The sequence below is a fragment of the Mirounga angustirostris genome, unplaced genomic scaffold, assembly GCF_029215605.1.
Source record: "Mirounga angustirostris isolate CCGP_5_RB_7025 unplaced genomic scaffold, mMirAng1.0.hap1 SCAF_5, whole genome shotgun sequence".
NCBI classification, from domain to species: Eukaryota; Metazoa; Chordata; class Mammalia; order Carnivora; family Phocidae; genus Mirounga; species Mirounga angustirostris.
The window spans coordinates 7,527,992-7,549,751 of NW_026991713.1; the positions used below are offsets into that span (position 1 = coordinate 7,527,992).

At 51.1% G+C, this 21,760-nt stretch overlaps 2 protein-coding genes across 9 annotated transcripts in view; one reads left to right on the forward strand and one right to left on the reverse strand.

Moving 5' to 3' along the window:
- The window catches only part of ZC3H7B (zinc finger CCCH-type containing 7B), a 57,133-nt gene extending 47,257 nt beyond the window's left edge, over window positions 1–9,876 (reverse strand). For 3 of the 6 annotated variants that reach the window (XM_064590561.1, XM_045872457.3, XM_064590557.1), the window contains exon 1: window positions 9,583–9,876. The gene's annotated coding sequence lies outside the window, so the exon portion shown is untranslated. The remainder of the gene's footprint in view (window positions 1–9,582) is intronic. The other 3 variants (XM_064590560.1, XM_064590559.1, XM_064590558.1) reach the window with 1 other exon arrangement.
- Window positions 9,877–18,962: 9,086 nt separating this feature from the next.
- The window catches only part of RANGAP1 (Ran GTPase activating protein 1), a 31,173-nt gene continuing 28,375 nt past the window's right edge, over window positions 18,963–21,760 (forward strand). For 2 of the 3 annotated variants that reach the window (XM_064590564.1, XM_064590565.1), the window contains exon 1: window positions 18,963–19,245. The gene's annotated coding sequence lies outside the window, so the exon portion shown is untranslated. The remainder of the gene's footprint in view (window positions 19,246–21,760) is intronic. The other variant, XM_045872458.3, reaches the window with a different exon arrangement.

Here is a 21,760-nt window from a genome sequence, read left to right on the forward strand (position 1 = left end):
TCAGAGGAAGCTGCGTAAAGGGAACTCTACTATTTTTGCTACTTCCTGTGGAAAAAAGTTGAAAAACAAACAAAACCTTCATGACACCCACTACCAGAAGGACAAAGGCCAAGCTGCTCATCCCAGACACACAGTACTGTAGGGAGTGCCTGGCCTCCCCTCCAGCCCCATGGCTGGCCTGGAAGGTTACCCGCTGACAATGTCAGACCCAAGCCGCCCGCTCTGCCTGGAACAACCCTCACACCCACTGCTTCCTTCCCACCCCAGCTAGCGCCCGGTGCTTCTTTAAAGCCCAGCTGAGGTGGCTTCTCTAGCAGGAAGACTCTTTCCCCAACCCCCAGCCTAACGCAGCACCCGAAGCTCACCACAACCATTGCACTTACCCTAGTTAACCAACAGTGTGTGCTTATGTCCCCATCTCTCCCTAAACTATGAGCCCCGTGAAGGAAGAAGCTGCACCCGATTCAGCTCTGGGCCGCACCCAGGAGCAGTGAAGATGCTGATTTCAATCCTTTATTAAGCTTCTTCTCTTACCTGGTAAGAATTTTAAATATAATACTTAATTCTCTGGGCCCCTCGGTGGCGCAGTCAGTTAAGCGTCCGACTCTTGGTTTCAGCTCAGGTCATGATCTCAGGGTTGTGAGATGGAACCCTGCACCGGGCTCTGAGCTCGGCAAGGAGTCTGCTAACATTTCTCTCTCCCTCTGCCCCTCCCCACTCTCTCTCTCTCTCTCAAATAAATAAATAAATCTTTAAAAAATTTCACAACACCCCGTAAGAAGGTACTATTATCATCCCCATTTTACAGATGAGGAGACCAAGGCACAAGGAGGTAAACTAACCTCCAAGGGCCACACAGGTTGTAAGTGACAGAGTGGGAACTTGAACCCTGGCAGCTGGGCTCTGGAGCCCACACACTCTCACCTCCCAACTCAGAGGTGCTTCCTCCCCCATCCCCACAGGCTGCCTCCAACCTCATCCCCCACTCCACCTGCCTGGCCCTCCCCTACCCCAGGATTCATAGAAAAGGAGCAGTCGGTCCAGACTGCAGACTTGCCACACGCCGCATGAACACTACCTGAGGTTACGTCATCTCCAAAGATGCCTGACACTTCTCCTGACTCACCAGGCCCTCACAGCTCACTCAGAGACCAGCAAAGGTTCCATTCCACCGTCCTCGACCTCACTAGTCAGAATTCCAGATCAGCATTGATCCCTTCCCCAGAGGCTTGGTGCACCCTGTCTGTCCACCTGAGGACTCTCTGCTCCAAGGAGGTCGAGGAGGGGTCTGGGCTCATTTCTGGAGCTTATGTGTTGGGTGTCATGTACCTTTTATGGCAAGGGTTTGGGTTTTTTTTAATTTTTTTTTTTTTAAGATTTTATTTATTTGCGAGAGAGAGAATGAGAGACAGAGAGCATGAGAGGGAGGAGGGTCAGAGGGAGAAGCAGACTCCCTGCCGAGCAGGGAGCCCGATGCGGGACTCGATCCCGGGACTCCAGGATCATGACCTGAGCCGAAGGCAGTCGCTTAACCAACTGAGCCACCCAGGCGCCCCTATGGCAAGGGTTTTGAACCTGGGGCCCACAGCGAGAATTCAGGGGGCCGTGAACTGGGATGGGAAAAAACATTTACAAGTTCTTTTCACGAACCCCTACCTGGTATTTAGCATTCCCTTCAATTCCGAATGCAGGCAATACACCGCAGTGGTGCCGTGCTAGAAATCGCAGCTCTTTCCCTGTCACATTTCAGCTACTGTCGGCACAACAAAATACTGTTTCCGCTCGTCACAACTTCAAAATTATGGTGCTTAGATTAGACTCACTGCCAGATCTTGTTTTACAGTGAGTGCATTGATAGAAGAGCCCAGCTACAGTTCAGGAGAACTGGTTTCCTTTGCAATCCTGTGTATTTTACTTTATGCAATTAAAAACAGGATTCTGAGGGCACCTGGGTGGCTCAGTTGGTGAAGTGTCCAACTCTTGATTTCGGCTCCTCCAAGGATCGAGCCACGGGTGGGGCTCTGTGCTCAGCAGGGAGTCTGTTTCTCCCTCTGCCCCTCCCCCTGCTCATGCTCGCTCTCTCTCTCTCAAATAAATAAATGAAATCTTGTAAATAAATAAAAAATAGGGCGCCTGGGTGGCTCAGTTGGTTAAGCGACTGCCTTCGGCTCAGGTCATGATCCTGGAGTCCCGGGATCGAGTCCCGCATCGGGCTCCCTGCTCGGCAGGGAGTCTGCTTCTCCCTCTGACCCTCCTCCCTCTCATGCTCTCTGTCTCTCATTCTCTCTGTCTCAAATAAATAAATAAAATCTTTAAAAAATAATAATAATAAAAATAAATAAATAAATAAAAAATAAAAACAGTATTCTGAAAAGGTGTTCATGGGCTCCCTCAGCCTGCCCAACGGGTCTGCAATGCAGAGACAATTTAGAAGCCCTGTCCTAAGGAATCATGTTTGTTTTTTGTTTTTTGTTTTTTTTAAAGATTTTATTTTTTTATTTGACAGAGAGAGACACAGTGAGAGAGGAGCACAGGCAGGGGGATGGAGGGGGGAGAGGCAGGCTTCCCGCCAAGCGGGGAGCCCGATGTGGGGCTCGATCCCAGAACGCTGGGATCATGACCTGAGCCGAAGGCAGGAGCTTAACGACTGAGCCATCCAGGCGCCCCCTAAGGAATTACGTTTATCCCTACCACAATCTCAAAGGCAGGTGCTATTATCCCCACTCCCCACTCTCCACAGAAAAGCTAGGCTTGAAAAAAAAAGTCTTAAACGGGGATGCCTGGGTGGCTCAGTCGTTAAGTGTCTGCCTTCGGCTCAGGTCATGATCCCAGGGTCCTGGGATCGAGCCCCGCATCAGGTTCCCTGCTCCCCGCAAGCCTGCTTCTCCCACTCCCACTGCTTGTGTTCCCTCTCGCTGTCTCTCTCGGTCAAATAAATAAATAAAATCTTTAAAAAAAAAAAAAAAGTCTTAAACAGAAGTGCGGCTTGGGGAGTCTCTGACCTGCCCAAGGCTACCCAGCAGCTGAGGAAGAAAGCTAGCAGTACTAACACTGCATCAGGCTCCCCCAGAAACCACCTCAAGGAATGACCTCGAGAAATGGACCGCCCACAGGCCTCAGCAACTTGCAGTGTGTTTTCTTTTAGCTACCTTGAACAGAAACCAAAGTTCAGGAACCTTCCCTCAGGCCTCCCCCAAGGCCCCACTCTAAGCCAAACCAATCGGCAGAGCATAACCCCTCCCCACCTGCAGAGCTCTGGTTACAAAGCGCTTTTACTTTCTTGTCTTCCGCTCACGGCTACTTGGGGGCCACACTGCATGGGAAGGGTTCAAACCCACAACTCTGTCTCCAGGGGTCCGGGAGACCTGGTTCCAATCCCAGCACAGCCCCGCCCTAGCTTTGAGAGCACCTCTCTGAGCCTCGGTTTTGTCATTTGGGAGATGGAGCTAATGATATACCCACCCTGCAAGACGATTTTGAAAATGTACACAGCATGCCCCTGACCCCCGTATCCAAGAGGAGGTCAAACATTTGTGTTTCTCCTGCAGCCATACTGTTATACAGCACCTGGCTACTTACAAAATTACCCCGTAAGTGCTCTCTGATCAGTCAACACCAATTCCTTTTCAGTTTCTATCTATCTAGGCCGTTCTTTTTTGGCAAGAGCTCTTCCGGACACCCTGCTACTATTACTCATTTATTCAACAAATAACCACAGAGCACCTTGATGTGCCAGGGGCTCTGCTGCATGCTGGGGGAGCGAGGTTAATAGAGTCCCTGACCTTGTGGAACATGAGGTCCAGGCATGGGAAGACAAACAGGCCAATGTTAAATGCACACGACAAGTAAAGCTACAGAGAAGAGTTACAAGCAAACTGAAATCGGAAACGTGGCAGGGAGTGATGGCCCTTCGGGGAGGCGGCATTTAAGAGAAACAAGAAGGAGCCCGCCATGGGAACATAGAAGGTAGGTAAGCGTGCACCAGCAGAGGGTCCAGCAAAGGTAATGGCCCTGAGGTGGGAACAAAAACTCAGCATGTTCGAGGAAAAGACAGAAGGCCAGTGTGACTACGGCACTAGAAGTGAGGGCAAGCCGAGTAGGAAGCAAGTTTCGACGGGACAGGTAAGGCTGGTTAGAAAGCTACCTGCAGGCCAGACTGGGGAGCCAGCACTGCATTGCATTCTGTGTGTGTCAGGAAGCCACTGGAAGCTTTTCAGCAGAGCAGTGACAAAGTCCCATTTAAATCTTGAAAAGAGGGGCGCCTGGGTGGCTCAGTCGTTAAGCGTCTGCCTTCGGTTCAGGTCATGATCCCAGAGTCCTGGGATCGAGCCCCGCATCTGGCTCCCTGCTCAGCGGGAAGCCTGCTTCTCCCTCCTCCACTCCCCCTGCTTGTGTTCCCTCTCTCGCTGTGTCTCTCTCTGTCAAATAAATAAATAAAATCTTTAAAAAAATAAATAAATAAATCTTGAGAAGATCCGTCAGGCTGCTGCATTGAGGGTAGATTAAAAGAGGGGAAGCTGGGAGAAGTGTTAGCAAGCTACTGCAGTGGTCTGGGCCCAGATCAAGGTAGGCAGTGGAGAAGATTCAGGAACATTCTGGAGGTTATGGCCACCATAAGCACGCTGTCACACCAGTGGTCTTTATGGTTTTCAAATTCTCTTCATTTGAGTCTCACAGCACACCCAGGGAAGATGGGACTGAATCGGTGAGGCCATTTCACAGAACAAGAGACTGAGGCCAAGAGTGACAATATGATTGTGCCCCAGAACACGCAGCTAGTGTGTGCTGGAGCTGGGAATGAAACTGAGGACTTTGGACTCCCTGCCCTAAGTTCCTCTGCCTGCAGGCAGACAGGGCATGACACCGAATGCTCCAGAGAACAAAAGCATAGATGAACCTCTGTAAACCCCAGCAGGGTCAGCCTCAACCTCCCCTGCAGCCCTCACAGCAAGTGATCAATGGATGCTCACTGGCTGTCCCCAGCACTTCGGAAGACATGGCTCTCAGTCCCAGGGAATGTGGGACCTTCCCTTTCCAAGTCACAGTGTGGACAGGGTAGGAAGAGCGGGAGGGCGGGTGACCCCTCCACTTTCTTCTTCTGCAAAACAGGGACTTCTTGCCTTTTAAAGGAGTGTCAAGAGGATTCATGAGAATATGGGCCAAAGCACAATACAAATGATAGATAATTGAGATTTCCAGAGAGATAAGAGCTTCATGGAGACTAAAAGAACTCGTGGGGCGCCTGGCTGGCTCAGTCGGTAGAGCACGCGACCCTTGATCTCAGAGTCGCGAGTTTGAGCCCCACATTGGACGCAGAGATGACTGACTAACAAAACAAAATACCCTGAAGGCACCTCTCTTGCAGAGCGGCAAAGACCTTGGGCTCGGGAGTGCAAAATGCCTGGCCCCCTCTGACCCCCTGAGTCCCGGCTCCACCACAGGCTGGTGATCTTGGACCCTGTCTCCTCATCTGCAAGATGGGGCTGCTAAAACTCCTTCCTGCCTCAGAGAGTTGTTGAGTGGATTCAGGCAGAGAAGGCCCAGAAAGTGCCAAGCACAGGGCCGGCACACGGCAGCCTTAAGTACGTGGTGGCTGGTGTCCCGAACGGCCACTGCTGCCATCAAGCTCGGGGTGGGGGCCTGGGACCCGCGGCTGGACTGAAGTCGGCCACAGCCAGCTTCTGAATGCAGCGGTGGCCCCCACAGCCTGACGGGGCAACGGTGCTCACACACCTGCAGAAGCCATCAGGGCGCTAGCCGAGAAACAGACTTCCTAGGGAAATAAATAAGGCAGGAAGGAGCCCCGTAGCTGGTGATGACAGAGAAAGGAAAGCGAGCCTGTTTTCTATGGGCCATTAAACATGATGAAAGGAGCTGGCTTCTGTGGGGGCTCCTGGGAGCTGACACGTACCAGTCACTTCATCAGCCCAGGCTGAGGCTCCTGAGGCTCCAGCTTCGGCTTGCAGCCAGACTTCCTCAGAGGACACCTCCACCTCTGCCACCTGAAGTTACCACTGCCCGCCTGGTCACTCCCTCCGCCCCGTCCTTCCCCGTCCCTAGTCCCACGCGGAGCCAACTCAAGAGCCAGGCTGCCTGGCTCTGCTCTCCAGCTCTGCCACTTAACCTCCCTTGACAGTTTCTTCATCTGTAAAATGGGGACAATTACAGTGCTTCCCTGTATGGCTGCTGTGAAGGTTAAGTAAGCTCATCTAGGAAAAAAGCACTCACAACAGGGCCGGGCTATAGGAAATGCTGGCTTGGGTAACGGCTACATGATTAAAAATTTTAAAACCCCTCCACGTGTAGTTCCTCTCTTCTGACTCTCCTGCCCTGACTCCCGGGCACTGGGCTTCTCCCCACAGGTCACCGTCACACACCATCAAACCGCAGGGCTCATTTTTAGAAAGGGAAATTTGGGGCCAGAGAGCCCAAGGGACGTGAACTCATGCCTGCCCCCCACGCGTGGCAGGACCAGATGACCTGCCGCTTCCTTCTTCACACTGCCCTGCCTTTGCCCGGCTCGCTGCCTCTCCTCAGGATGCCTTCTCTGGCCTTTCTGAACCCACCTCCCAAATGTTCAAATGGCACTTCTAGGAAGACCTTCACCCCAGAGACAAAAAAAAAAAAACCCTTCCTCCCCTACACTGGAGTATAATTCAATATGACAACACGTTGGCTGAATGTGTCCTCTGGGCACCTCCACTGGGGCCTGGGGCACAGGGGGTGAATCAGACCCAGTGTCTGCCCTTGGGAAGCTCAGGTTAATCACCCATATTGTTCTCCTTTCCAAAGGACAAGCTCCTTCAAGGTGTCGAGCCAGGCACCCTTAGGCACTGAGGAAGTGAACTTAGATTTCACACTCAGAGCCCAGTCCTCCTTCACCACCATTCTGCCTTCTCCAGGCATGCTTCCAGAAATCTCCTAAGTCCTTTCACTGGGCCAGCCCCGTGAGGCCCTGGGATATAAGGGAGTTCAGTAAAACTCCCCCACCCCCATTGCATTTACCAAATCAGACTGTCCTGGTCTCTGTTCTTTGTCTACACATTTGAAATGGAGGTGAGCCAATTCTGACACCAATCCTGATGTAGTACATTCAACAGTCACATACGCCTGGGTTCCAATCCAGCTGGCTGACATCGGGCCAGCCACATGAATCCTGCATTCCTCAGTTTTTCCATCTGTGAAATGGAGATAAAAATGCCCACCCCCTCATGGAACCACTGTAAGAGTCAGAATATCCATCAGCCTCCCGGCACAGAAGCAACTATGGCCAGCTCAGGAATTCCTTTCCTCTTCTCTCCCCCAGCCAAACCTCCCCATTCTGTCAAGCTCAAGATCCACTTGCCGGAGGAAGCCTTTTCTAACTTTGCCAGGTTACCCTGAGAGCTCTCTCTTCTGCTCCCTCCCACTGCATTGACTCCAGTACTGAGCATGTCTTGGTCCTCTCATGGGTTCTACTAGAGTTGACTTTCTCTTTCCAGCCAGAATCTAGGTGACAAACTCAACCCCAAGCCTGCCCCACAGCATCTCACCATGCTCACAGAAGGCGTTCAAAATCTAACTTGCTAAGGCGGCCCAGGCCTCTGGGAAAGGCTGAAGATTTGGAGTCTGAAAACTAAGTGGGAATCCTAGCTCTGCTATGTGACTTTCCAGGGGGACACTCGATTCTAGAAGCCTCAGGTTTCTCATCTGGAAAACGAGGATTGAATAATGTCTACCTGACATGGTTGCTATGGAGCGCAGATGAGCCGGCATATGTGAAAGCCCTTTTGTTATACACTAAAAAGTTCTATTTAAGGGATTATTATTTTCAGAGTCTCAAATCCAAACCTACTGACGCCTTAACTTTCTTATACCTAGAGACTAGCTCATCCCACAGAGCTTCTTAGCCCCCAATAATCCACCCACACCCGCATTCTTAATTGTCCATCCCAAACAAAAAGCCAACAGCCTAGAATTCACAGCCTCCGTGGAACACAAACCTGGTTCCAGCTCAGGGACCACAAAATCTCTCTCCCATCCTCAGATCTCATCCCTCCTCAACACAGGTTTCTCCTTCCCAGCTTAAGGTACCCCACGCCTCAAACCTGCCACAATAGCATTTTGGCCAGGCATCACTTCTCCCTCGCAGTCCAATTTCTACAGGAAGTCCAAATGGGGAAAGAAGACTTTGGTGGGTATGGTTGTATGTGGAGAGAGGGACAGTAGTAGTCTTGGTAGTAGAAGTAAAGATTCCGCTGGAATTTTGTGTCCAACAGTTGCTAAATGTACTATAATTATCCCATTTGTGTGAAAATCCAAGGATCTGCATTCTGCTATTTTCATGGGACTGGATGAATTGCAGATGCTGAGGAAAATGTAAGAAGTTGGGGTTCAAAATCTAGTACCTAGACACCAAAGTCTCTGTGAGCAACCCCAGAGAACTGAAATCCCCGGCAAAGCTGCTATGGGCCCCCAGTCCCCCAGTCCAGGCCCAGCCCCCTTCTCCAGCCCCAGACTCCCCAGCCCCCTTTCCTGGCCCCAGCCCCTACTCTTCCCCATTGATGCCATGTCGGCACCACAGCCATCAGGGGCAGAGGGAACGTTTCGACGTTTTTTTGTTTTGTTTTTTTTTCCTCCTGGGAAAACTGCTTTGTCTCTGTGAAAGACCCCCAAACCAGGCACCTTATAAACATCCGAGCCAGAGAGATTTTAAAGGGAAAGAGGGGAAAGGAGGGAGCAGGCCCGGGGAGGGAAGGTGGGGGAGTCCCTGAGACCCGCTGACGGTGGGAGGAGGGTCCGAGGCCTGGGTCAGTGACTCCGGGGCGCCGATCTCCGGGGGGCGCCCCCCAGGCGCTGGAGCCGCCCTCCCCCCACCCCAGTCCCCGCGCACTCCCAGCCCGGCGACCCGCCCCGCTCAGGCCTCGGAGCCCAGGGATGGATCTCGCGACCGGAAATGCCCCCCTGCCCAGACCGCGCCCCCCTTTCCTGCCGCCCCCTCCCCCCGGGCCGGGCCGCAGGCCCCGGATCCCCGGGCTCGCGTGGCCGCCGCAGCCGGCAGAGGCGACCCGTCGGCGGCCGCGGTCCTCGGCCCTTGCTGCGGTCCCTTCAACTCTTGGCGCTGCGGGGCCGAGGCGCACACAAAAGGAAGGGGCGCGCTGCCAGAGACGCCCCTGCCAGCCCCCTCGACCCCCTTCGCGGGGGCCGGCAAAGCATCCGCGCACCCCAAAGCTCCGGACGCCGAGGCGGGAGCCCCCCACGGAAGAAAATTCCGCGGCACCCCCCTGGGAGCTGCAGGGGCGGCCAAATCACCCAGCGGCAGGTGCCCCCGGCCGCACAACTTTGAAACTTTGGGGCAGGGAACGGGGACGGGGAGGGGGAGCCCCCAAAAGGAGGAAATGAGGACTTGGCGGCTCTTTCTTTATTTCTGCAAAAGGCACTTTGCGGGTGGCCCCGCGCAGCTCGGGCCTGGCCAGGGCTCCCCGCGCCCCCTCCCGGCCCGGCGCGGCCCCCGGGCGCCCCTGAGCCCTCCCGCGCCGGCCGCCGGGACCCAGTCGGGCCCCGGCCCTGCCCCGCGGGGCTCGGGCCGCGCGCAGCACTCACCTCGGCCGGGCTGCGCTCCCCGCGGGCCTGCGCCGAGCCCGATAAATGGTATGCTATGACTAGAGGTATGATTACGTTATTATTATTAGTAATAATAAGAGTAAATGCTATTTAATTACGGGCGGCCGCATCCTGCTCCCGGCGCCGCCGCCCCGGCAGCTCGGTCCATGTGGCTCCGGAGCGCTTTACTTTCATTTCCAGCCCCCTCGGCCGGCCGCTCGCGGCAGCACCCGCTGGAGGCACCGTCTCCCTGCAGCTCTTCCTCCTCGGGTCCTAGAGCGCGGCTTCCCTCGCCTCGCGCCCGGGGTGGGCGGCGCGGGCTGCGCACCTGGGGGCGGGGAAGTCCCCCTGCCCCGCGGCAAGCTCATGCCTGGAATCCACCTTTATGTTCTTGAAACGTGGCCTTCCCTTTTAGGGCTTTTTCGTTGGGCAGGTCTGTATTTCTGGGCTGATGCTGGCCGAACTCAGCGCCTCGGACCTTCCCCATAGGTGTAAAAAGCCCCCGCGTTGCCGGGTGCTCTCCGAGAGGGCTCCCCCAAACCCCAGCTGCTTTGTGCCCTTTTCACCGATGAGGACTGGAGGCTCAGAGAGGCATCAGACCCTCAGTCGGCTGGTGTTTTATGTTGGAGATCTTTCCCGAAAGGATTTGAGGCTACTTAGACGACCCAGTAGGAAAAGGGAGATGAACCAGAGAGATGGGCTGTAAGACATCCCTGGGCACTGCCTCAGAGCGGCTGGGGCCCAGACTGGACTTGAATCCAGAGCTGCTGATTCCAAATGCAGTGTTATCCTCGCTACCACCGCCCGCGCTGATTCCACAGGACTCCCACACCCCGTGAGAGTTCTCTCAAATGTCCTTCTTTCCCCCTCCTAATTTCGTACACACACACATGCGCTTGTATTTATACACACACGTACTTACAGGTGTGTATGTATGTATAACACGTACATATGTGTGTGTTTAATTTATTGAGGATCAGCTGTGAGCCCGGTGGGCTTTATAAATGTTATCCCTTCCCCACACCTTTGCGCCAGAGACATCTTAGGAGCTGGGGGTATATTGGTGGGACAAATTTTTTTTTTTTCTTTTAAGATTTTATTTATTTAGGGGCACCTGGGTGGCTCAGTCGTTAGGCGTCTGCCTTTGGCTCAGGTCATGATCCCGGGATCCTGGGATCGAGCCCCGCATCGGGCTCCTTGCTTGGCAGGAAGACTGCTTCGCCCTCTCCCACTCCCCCTGCTTGTGTTTCCTCTCTCTGTGTGTCTCTCTGTGTCAAATAAATAAATAAAATCTTAAAAAAAAAAAAAAGATTGTATTTATTTATTTGACAGAGAGAGAGCACAAGCAGGGGGAGCAGCAGAGGGAGAGGGAGAAGCAGGCTCCCCGCTGAGCAGAGAGCCTGACATGGGACTCCATCCCACTGGGATCATAACCTGAGCCAAAGGCAGATGCAGGTTCCCCTGTGGGACAAATTTTTAACATTTTAAACACACTGCAGTAAGTGCTAGGAGGGCAAGAACCTGCAGATGTGTCTGCTTATTTAATTCTCACAATGATCCTGGAAGGTTGGTTTTATTTATTTTTTTAGATGTATTTAGTTGAGAGAGAGAGAGAGAGAGAGAGGATGAGTGGGGGGAGGGGCAGAGGGAGAGAACAGGCTCCCCATTGAGCGAGGAGCCCTGGGGGGGGGGGGCTTGTTCTTAGGACCCCAAGATCATGACCTGAGCCGAAATCAAGAGTCAGATGCTTAACCGACTGAGCGACCCAGGTGCCCCTGGAATGTTGGTTTTAGCTTGCCCATTTTACAGAAAGAAGACTAAGGCCTGGAGATTGATTTGTCCCACGTGGCAATTCTGACTCCAGAGCCTGTGTGTTTTATACGACCTCCCACGATTTTTACTACCTGCCTTAAGGAAGCCTTGAAAGCGGGGGAAAAATGCACCTGCACCATCAGATGTTCTCAAACTCCTTTTCCTGTGAATGCTTTCTGTCCCCCTGATACTCTAAGAAACAAAAAGGCAGCCTCTGGCATGAAGAGGATGGGCATTTATGTCCAGAAATGAAAAGCAGAGTCCAGAGACCCTCAGACTTACTGCAGAGCAGGGCTGGCTTAAAATGAAGATTCCTAATCCCCTGCTCTCAAGAGATTCGAATTCGGCATTTCTGACAAGCACCCCTTGGGGATTCTGATATTTCCTGGGAAATCAATCCCTGGGTCACCTGGGATAGACCCAAGATCATGGGTCAAAGGCAGCCACAGGCAGAGCCTGGCAATTTAGGGGAGCTGGGTGATGTGGTGGCATTGGAAGACCAGGGTGGGGCGGAGTCCCAGCTCCCACCTCTTGCTAGCTGGGTGACTGTGCAGTCTTACAGCATCATCAATTTCCTCATTTGTAAAACAAGGATAAGAATATCTTTTTCTTTTTTAAGATTTTATTTATTTACTTGACAGAGAGAGACACAGCGAGAGAAGGAACACAGGCAGGGGGAGCGGGAGAGGGAGAAGCAGGCTTCCCTGGAGCCCGATGCGGGGCTCGATCCCAGGACCCTGGGATCATGACCCGAGCCGAAGGCAGACGCTTAACGACTGAGCCACCCAGGCGCCCCAAGGATAAGAGTATCTGATAAATATGCCCCCCGTACAATGTACAGTGAAACACTCTTGACAATTGATCAGATTAGGCATCACTGTTACTATCACTCCCATGTTATGGAAGGAGGATGCTGAGGCCAGTTGGATCCCCACATCTTGCCTCAAATGAACTAGCTGGCAAACGATGTGATTCCACCATCCCAAGCGGCCAGCAAAAGAGCACATATCCTTAAAAGACTGTCCATCATTTAAAGGGGATTCAGCTGGACACCACCACCCCCCTTTCGATTTGACATCAACCAGTTAAACTGTCCATGCTGCCTGAGCTGGTAAATGGGCCTTTACAAGATGTCAGCCCTATGTGGTGGTGCTTTTGAGAGAAAACCCTCGAGGCTGGCGCCAGTAGGATGTTTTCTGGGAAGGCCAGTGTCACTGGGCAGCAAATGCTCTGTGTCCACACACTGAAGCCTAAATAGCAGCAACATCTACCACGTCTTATTTACTATGAGCCAAGTACTCTGTACATGTTGATTCTCTTAACCCCTCCCCCCTAAAGCCCTATAAGGTAGGGATTGTTTTGACCTGGTTTTGGGTGAAAAAAACAGACAGAAAGCAGTTAAGTGATTTGGCTGAGGCCACACAGCTAAGAAAGAGGCAGAGACAGAATCCAGACCCAGGCCTGTCTACCTATAAAGCCTGACCCCTGCCCCATGATGTGGACATCTTGTTTGGATACATCCCTGATCACCCCTAAGGACCAGTCCCCTGAGAGGGTTGCTGGAGAATGGGAGTCAGACACTCACGCTCTCACCTTTGAGGAACTGACAGTTATGTCGTTTGGTTATCCCTTCTGCAGGGAGCACCTCCTCTGCTGAGCTCAGGCCTGCCGTGGTCGGGCCCTCAGAGATGCCTTGTTATCTTCTGGTGGGGAGGCTATGAGTGCATGGCGACCTTTGCCACAAGCCTGTGCAATGTTCATTCAGTCACTCAACAAACGTTCGGTGCGAGGCCCCATGCTGGGTCCTAGAGAAACCCCATGTCCCCACAGCTCTAGCATAGTTCCATGTCCCAGCCCTCCAGCAAGGGATCCTAATTTGGGGTTGAGGGAAGGGCCCTGGAGATGTGATGCACAACTTATGGCTCAGGTCGGTGATGATAAGAGCACTTTCCCAACAGGGTCATTGTGAGGATTAAACAAGTCCTTGCATGCAAAACGTTGATAACTGTGTGATTAACTAAAAATAAATAATAAATTCTTCTGGGAACTAGTCCAGAGAATTCAGATTGTCAAAGGTGAGAGTGACTTAAAAAGAGAGAAGGGGAGGGGACTCATGAACCTAGAGGCTGAGATAGGCTAGTCCCCAAACTAGCATACAGGGGAGGAAATGCAACAAAACATGGTCACGTTGTTCCCAACGTGTTATTACAAAAATGTCCAAGCGTACAGAAAGCTGAAAGGACTGAGCAGTGAATATTCACATGCCCTAGATCATGTTATAATTGTAAACATTTTGCTATGTTGCTCAATCACCTATTCATTCATCCATCCATCCGCCCATCCACTCATCCACCCACATAACATTTTTGTTCAAAACAAAACAAAAAAAACAAAACAGAACAGGTAATTTTTAACTTACTCTTCTTTTTTTTAAGTAAACTCTTCGCCCAATGTGGGGCTTGAACTCATGACTCTGAGATCAAGAGTCACATACTCCACTGACTGAGCCAGCCAAGCACCCCTTAACTTTATTCCTCTTTTATTAAGATTTTATTTATTTATTTGTCAGAGAGAGAGAGAGAGCACAAGCAGGGGGAGTGGCAGGCAGAGGGAGAAGCAGGCTCCCTGCTGAGCAAGGAGCCTGAAGCGAGACTCGATCCCAGGACTCTGGGATCATGACCTGAGCAGAAGGCAGACGCTTAACCAACTGAGCCACCCAGACAACCCCCTTAACTTTATTCTTAATGCTCTTTTGCATTTATACTATTTTTTAAAAATTTGTCAGTATTTATTTATTTATTAAATATATTATTTATTTATTTATTTGACAGAGAGATAGAGAGCACCAGTAGGCAGAGCGGCAGGCAGAGGGAAAGGGAGAAGCAGGCTCTCTGCTGAGCAGGGAGCCCGATGCGGGGCTCAATCCCAGGACCCTGGGATCATGACCTGAGCCAAAGGTAGCCGCTTAACCGACTGAACCACCCAGGCGCCTCTGTCAGTATTTATTTAAAAAATTATTTCCATTTTGGAAGAAAATAATTCTTTTTTTTTTTAAGATTTATTTATTTGGGGCACCTGGGTGGCTCAGTCGGTTAAGCATCTACCTTCAGCTCAGGTCATGATCCTGGGGTCCTGGGACTGAGCCCCACGTGGGGCTCCCCACTCAGCAGGGAGTCTGCTTCTCTCTCTCCCTCTGCCCCTCCCCCTGCTTGTGTTCTCTCCCTCTCTCTCTCTCAAATAAATATAATCTTTGAAAAAGAGAGAGAGAGCACACAGGGGAGGGGGCAGAGGAAGAGGGAGAGAGAATCCCAAGCAGACTCCATGCTGGGTGTGGAGCCTGATGTGGGGCTCCATTCCAGGATGCCGAGATCACCACCTGAGCTGAAACCAAGAGTTGGACGCTTAACCGACTATGCTACCTAGGTGCCCCCAGGAACAAAAGAATTGCTTTTTTTTTTTTTTTTTAAGATTTTATTTATTTATTTGAGAGAGAGAGAGTGCGCATGCAAGCAGGGGAAGTAGCAGAGGGAGGAGCAGGCTCCCCGCTGAGATGGGAGCCCAATGCGGGGCTGGATCCCAGGACTCTGGGATCAGGACCTGAGCTGAAGGCAGATCCTTAAAACCAACTGAGCCACCCCGGCGCCCTGGAGCAAAAGAATTCTTAAAAGAGAAAACAATCTACCAAAAGTATTTGGTATCAGGAAACTCTCCAGAAACTTTAGACCAGCATTTAACCTCCTCCATAGACAACATCCTTTTCTGTCTCACTTACCTTTGGATTCTCAGAGCCAGAACAGTGCCTGGGACATAGTAGATACTAGATTACTATTTGTGGGGGGAATGAATTATTTTAATTATGGTTATTTATCAAAGTTTAAAAAAGGTCATGTATTCTGATGGGGAGCCCTGAGCTTGAACCCAGGGGAGAATGTGGTTTGAGTGGCCTTTAACAGATGATGTAGCAACCCCTTCCCACCAGGGGAGGTGACCCTTGGGGGTGAGGGGGCAGGCTCCCCTGCAATGCTGGGAGGCCAGGCCCACCTTTCTCTAGGGGCCCTAGGCAAGCACCAGCACCGATGGGTCTTGGGAATCTCTCTCCACATTCCTCACATGTTTGGCATAATTCAGGCCTTTGTTTTTGATCTCATTAAATGGCAAGTCTGCAGCCTTAGTAGTTCTTAGTAACAGTATAAATATTGTTATTTATTCCATTTACAATTAGCAATTAAATTTGTTTTCAGGCACCACAATGGAATTTAAAACACTCAGTTAAAGTAAACCAAATGAATCAGAGGCAGCCTGCTTTTCTCTTCAAAACATTCTTTAAAAAAAAAAGGGGGGGAAAAGCTGCATAACAGAGACAGAAAGGTCTAAAACATTCCCCTTTCCCCTTATACCCACCTCATACTCACAAAATCACTTGTTTTACATGTGTGTTGAAAAGGACCCGAGAGATCTGGCTTCTGCTGTCTCTTATATTGGGGCGCCTGGCTGACTCAGTTGAAAGAGCATGCCACTCTTGATTACGGGGTCATGAGTTCAAACCCCATGTTGGGCATAGAGCTTACTTAAAAAAAACACAAACTACTGTCTCTTGTCTAAGTTACTGTGTAATTTGGGGAGGTTACTTAACCTCTCTGGTCCTCAATTCTTTGTGTTGAAAAGAAGAAAGGCGTGGCCTGAGATGACTCAATCCATGGGTCAAAGGCTATGATTCCATTTACTGGGCAAGTCAAACTACCTCTCAGGTGATAACTTGAAAGGGAGAGAGTTGGAGAAAGAGGAGAGATGACAAATGCGTTGCTTGGAAACACTGATGGCTCTGGACTCCTCTGACACTGTGTACCATTGGGTAATCTCCTTCTCTTTTTAAACCCCAGCCTTCGGCGCCTGAGTGGCTCAGTCTTTAAGCGTCTGCCTTCTGCTCAGGTCATGATCCTGGGGTCCTGGGATCAAGCCCCACATCGGGCTCTTGGCTCTGCCAGAAGCCTGCTTTTCCCTCACACTCCCCCTGCTTGTGTTCCCTCTCTCTCTGTCTCTCTGTCAAATGAATAAATAAAATCTTAAAACAAAACAAAACAAAAAAACAGTCTTCCCATTTTAAAGTGATTTGAGATAGAATCTAGATTCAGGAGTAACAGAATCTGGATTGCTAAGGACTGATGTCTGGCTGGTTTGGTGATTTTGAGCTTTGAATGTGAACATGTTCAGGCAGAACATTTACTCTCCGGTTCTCCACAAGCCCCACCAGGCTCCCATTACCTCCTAACACCTCTCTGGCCCTTGAAGGCTGTTGTTTCTTTTTCTTTCTTTTGAAATTAAATAGGCTCCATACCCATTGTTGGGCTTGAACTCATGACCCTGAGATCAACAGTCACATGCTCTACCAACCGAACCAGCCAGGCGCCCTGAAGCCTGTTGTTTCTTACTAAGAATTCCCTTCCAATCCTGAAAACCCTATGATCCATCAGCTAGGCGAGGACAGGGAAGATCGCCTAAGATATCCTACGGTCCGCCCTCCTCTTCCCTTTGGGAGGTCCTTGTCAGAGGGTCAAGGAAGGCCTCAGGAAGGAAAACCGGAAAAGGGAGGCTGGGGATCACCCAAAGGAAAATCCAGACTGATTTGATAGGTCCTAGCTGTAAACAGCACAGGAATAGCATCAGGCCTAATTGGGAGCATCTCAGCCTTCTCGGATGATGACTCATTTTAAGCAAACATCCAGTGACCCTGACTGGAATCCAGTTCAAATGAGGAAACGTGAAGCACTTAACGACAGGTGAATCCTGGAAAAGATGCTGCCAAGATGGGCACAGTACCTGCCCCAAAGCTCTCCCAGGTTGACAAGGATGCTGCCAATAATACCTATTAACGTTGTGAAAAAGCCTTCAGAGCTGCAGATCAACCACTGTGGGGCCCAGAGGAAGGTGACTCATTCTGGACAGAGTGGTGTAGAAAAGCCTCCCGGAGGAGGTGGCATTTGATATGGGCCTTGTAGGCAGAGGAGGAGAGGGAGGGTGGAAAGAAGATCCACATCTCAGTAGTGGTGTGAACCAGGGTATGGAGCTTGTTTTCTCATCTCTGTGCTGGAAGGGGTGCAATGATGCCCGCTTCCTTTGTGGTTGTAAAGATTAAATTAACTGTGTGTGAAAAGATCTGGCACATAATATATTTAACTTTCAATTGCAGGTAAAGCAAAAGCATGTGCGTGGGCCAAGTTGTGAGAGGTGACTTTGGAGAAGGCTGCATATGTTGATGGTGATTATGTCTGGGTGCTGGAGTTTCTCGGGTAATGTTTACTTTTCTCTGTATCCTGTTCTATGTTGGTTGAAGTATTTATAGCAAACACATGTTATTTATATAATGGATAAAATGTTCTTTGCGAAAAGAAAAAAAGAAAAGCTATTTGTGTTCTGATACCTAAAAAATTCAAACCTAGGGAAAAGTGGCAAAAGTGCAAAGAACTCCCATATACCCCCTCACCCAGATTCACTTACTTTGAACATCTGGTCACATGTGCACTCTCTCTATGTATATACACATTTTTTGAACCATTGGCAAGTCAGCTGCTGATATCACACCCCTAATTATTTCAGCATTCATTACCAAGAACAAAGGCAGTCTCTTACATAACCCAGCACAATAATAAAAATCAATAAATTTAACATTGATACAATACTATCATCTAATATACCATCGAGTTTTGCTAATTGTCTCCATATTGCCCTTTACAGTAATTTCCTCCCCAGTCCAGGATCCAATCCACGACCATTGGTTGCATTTAGTTGTCATGTCTTTTTAGTCTCCTTTAATCTGCAACAGTTCCTCAGATTTTCTTTGTCTTTCATGACACAGACATTTTTGCAAGAGTACAGACCAGTTATTCTGTAGCCGAAGAAACTGTAACTCAGTTTGGGTTTGGCTGATGCTTCCTCAGGATTAGATTAATTTTATGCACTGCTGACTGCATGGTGACGCTGTGTCCTTCTCAGTGTCTCACATCAGCAGGTGTGCAATGGACGTCAGTTTGTCGTATTACTCATGTTAACGTGGACCATTTGGTTAAGATGGTGTCTCAGCTTCTCTACCATAGGGTTAACTATTTCCCTTTTTGATTATCAAATAACTTGCGGCTGTTTATGTGAAAGACTTCGAATGGCCTTTCAATTTCATGGGAGAAAAAAGGCGAGGCTTTCCTTTGAGGAAATGGACGCCTATTTCTTGCCGAACAGACCCAACAGCTCGCCTTCAGGAGCACCAGCCTTTGTCAATAAAGTTACGTGAGCGTCAACCTTTCCGGAAGGGCTGAGTAGGCTGGACCGCAAGGCATGGAGGGAATTGTAGTCTCCCTGGGCGCCCGGGGTTACACGCCGCCCTGTGGCCTCCTGGAGAAAGAGCCCGAAGCCGAAAAGGGAGGGCGCAGAGGGAGCCGGCGGAGGCGCGCTGGGACGCGGTGGGTCACGGGACTGGTAGTTCGCGGGCGCGCCCCTGCCGCGGTCGCCGCGCCCCGCGCAGAAGAACTGGACTACCATACCCGAGAGGCCACGCGCGCGGGGGAAGGTGAACCCGGCCTGGGCCTCGAACAAATCAAATCGAAGGAAAGAAACTGCCGGCTTTCAAAATCCTCCTCCTCCGCCATCATCCGCCGCGGTGCGGGGAGCAGGTGGTGTCGGAAACGGGAGTGGCGAGAACTGCCGGGAGAGCTGACGGAAGAGCGGGCCGGGTATCGGGACCTCTGGGCTCAGAGGCGGCGACCCCGACCTGACCTGACCCGGACCCTAAATCATTCCCCGCCCTTGCCGGGCGGACGCGCGCGCTCAGGTCGCCCCACGCGCCGGCGCCGCCTGTTTACGGTAAGGGTCGGGGTCCCTTTCCTTTCCCCGTCACCTGCCTGGGATGGGCGCGGGGGGCGGCGCGGCCCTGCAACTGGGCGAGGAGGATGTGGCGCCCCTGAGCGCCTTCTGGGTGTCGGCCTTCTCCCCTGCGCTTCGACGGCCAAGCGCGGGAGGGGCTGAGAGAGGGGGTGCTGGGGGGCGCAGCCCCCTCTCCCAGATGGGGAAGCTGAGGCTTGGAGAGGGCGTCTGGCGCAGCTGCCAGCAGTGGCGTCTCCCGTTGGCGTCGGTGACACCTGGGGGCGGTGCGCGTCCGCCGGGGATCCCGGATGGGGCTCCCGCGCCGCCCGCCTGTCATTCGCGGCCCGCACTCGCGCGTCGCTCCCCTGCCGCCGCCCCCCAAGAGTCCCACGCCCGTCGCCCCTGGGATCGCCGTGGGCCACTGCTGACGCTTCGCAGGCGCGATGGATGTGCCTCTGAGAAAATCTGCGACTTTCGTTCCCAGAAAGGAGAGGACCGTTTGTGTATTTACTCTCCGTCTTTGCTCTGCTGCTGACCCTTTGCAGACCTGGGGCAAATCAAGCACCTCTCTGTGCTTCGGTTTCGTAGTCTTTAAAGTGGGTGGTGCGTGTGTATTGGACTGAGGAATAGGCCCTTTTCTAGCTGCGAAGGTCTGTGTTCCAATAGGAACATATCTGGGAGCCCCACCACCATCTTTCTTGCCTCAAATTGTCCCATCCCAGAACTGCAAGTGGCGGCGGGGTTTCAGGCTAATGTTTATTCAGTTTCATCTCTTCATTCTTGGAGCGCCTTCGAGATGCCTGTCAAAACATCTGTCAGGGGCGCCTGGGTGGCTCAGTCGGTTAAGCGACTGCCTTCGGCTCAGGTCATGATCCTGGAGTCCCGGGATCGAGTCCCGCATCGGGCTCCCTGCTCGGCGGGGGGGGGGTCTGCTTCTCCCTCTGACCCTCCCCCCTCTCATGCTCTCTGTCTCTCATTCTCTCGCAAATAAATAAATAAAATCTTAAAAAAAAAAAAAAATCTGTCAGAGCCTGCTCTTCTCTTTTCACTCAGAGTAAAAGCCAGATTCTTTAAATGGCCTTTGTGACTTGGGCCTCTTGCTAATTCTCTTTTCTCATTTCTTGCTTTCTTTCTCCTTCCCTCTCTGCCCTCCAGCCCCACTGGCCTCCCTGCAGTTCTTCTAATCTCCCTTTTTCCCCCCACAAGAGCCTTTGCTTTTGCTATTCCATTTGCAAGAATGCTCTCACCCCCCCCCCCCCAGATATCTGCCTGGCCCAGGCCTTGATATCCTTCAAGTCTTTGTTTCTTTCCTAATAATATCTTCTCTAAATCATTCTGATTTGTTGTGGGGTTTTTTTGTTTGTTTGTTTGTTTGTTTGTTTGTTTTTTAAGTAGGCTCTATGCCCAGTGTGGAGCTGAATGAACATGGGGCTTGAACTCATGACCCTGAGATCAAGACCTGAGCTGGGATCATTAGTCGGACGCTTAACCAACTGAGCCACCAGGCACTCCTCTAACCAATCTGTTTTAAATTGCAACCCCCAGAAAACTCCTTACCCTCTTCTCTGTTTATTTTTCTTCTTATCACTGTCTTAAGATACTGCATATCTTGTTTAGAACACATGCTCTAAGGGGTGCCTGGCTGGCTCAGTTGGTAGAGCTGGCGACTCTTGATCTTGGTGTTATGCCTCACATTGGGCATAGAGAGTACTTAAAAAAATAAAATCTTAAAAAAAAAAAAGAACACTTATTTTAAGAGGGTATGATTTATTTATTTATTTATTTATTTATTTATTTATTTATTTGAGAGAGAGAGAGAGAGAGCATGAAAGGGAGGAGGGTCAGAGGGAGAAGCAGACTCCCTGCCAAGCAGGGAGCCCGATGCAGGACTCGATCCCGGGACTCCAGGATCATGACCTGAGCCGAAGGCAGTTGCTTAACCAACTGAGCCACCCAGGTGCCCCTAAGAGGGTATGATTTTTGTTTTATTCACTGCTGTGCTTCCAGTATCTGGAGCAATGTCCAGAACACAGTAGTACACATTAAATGTTTCTTGAATGAATGGACACCTCCTTACCCAGAAGAATGATTCATGCTTACTGGTAAAGATAGGCAAACCAGGGTGATCAGGGTTAAGATAAGGAGAAGGAGGTGGGAAGCTGGCTGTAGGAGCCCAGAGGAAGCCTGGGGGGAATGAGAGGCTTGGAGGGCCATCACAATTGTATCTTGAGGATGAATAGATTGGGGAAGAACATGTTCTGGATAAGACGGAGTCTCTGTGGGCACCTCCTGGTTCTGTCCCCCATATCAGTCTTCCTTGGTCTCCCCTGATTACCTGCCATTTCCTCTTTGGGGAAATGGAGTGGTCCTTTCTGCCAGTGTTCTGAGTTCTGCCAAGCTGGAAGCTCCTTTCTTCAGTAACTCTGCCCTGGATCTATTGTGATGGTGGCTGTTGTGATGTAGAGACCTCTGGTCTCCTAGGAACCCCTGAGGTCTGGCCGACATGGGTTGCCCA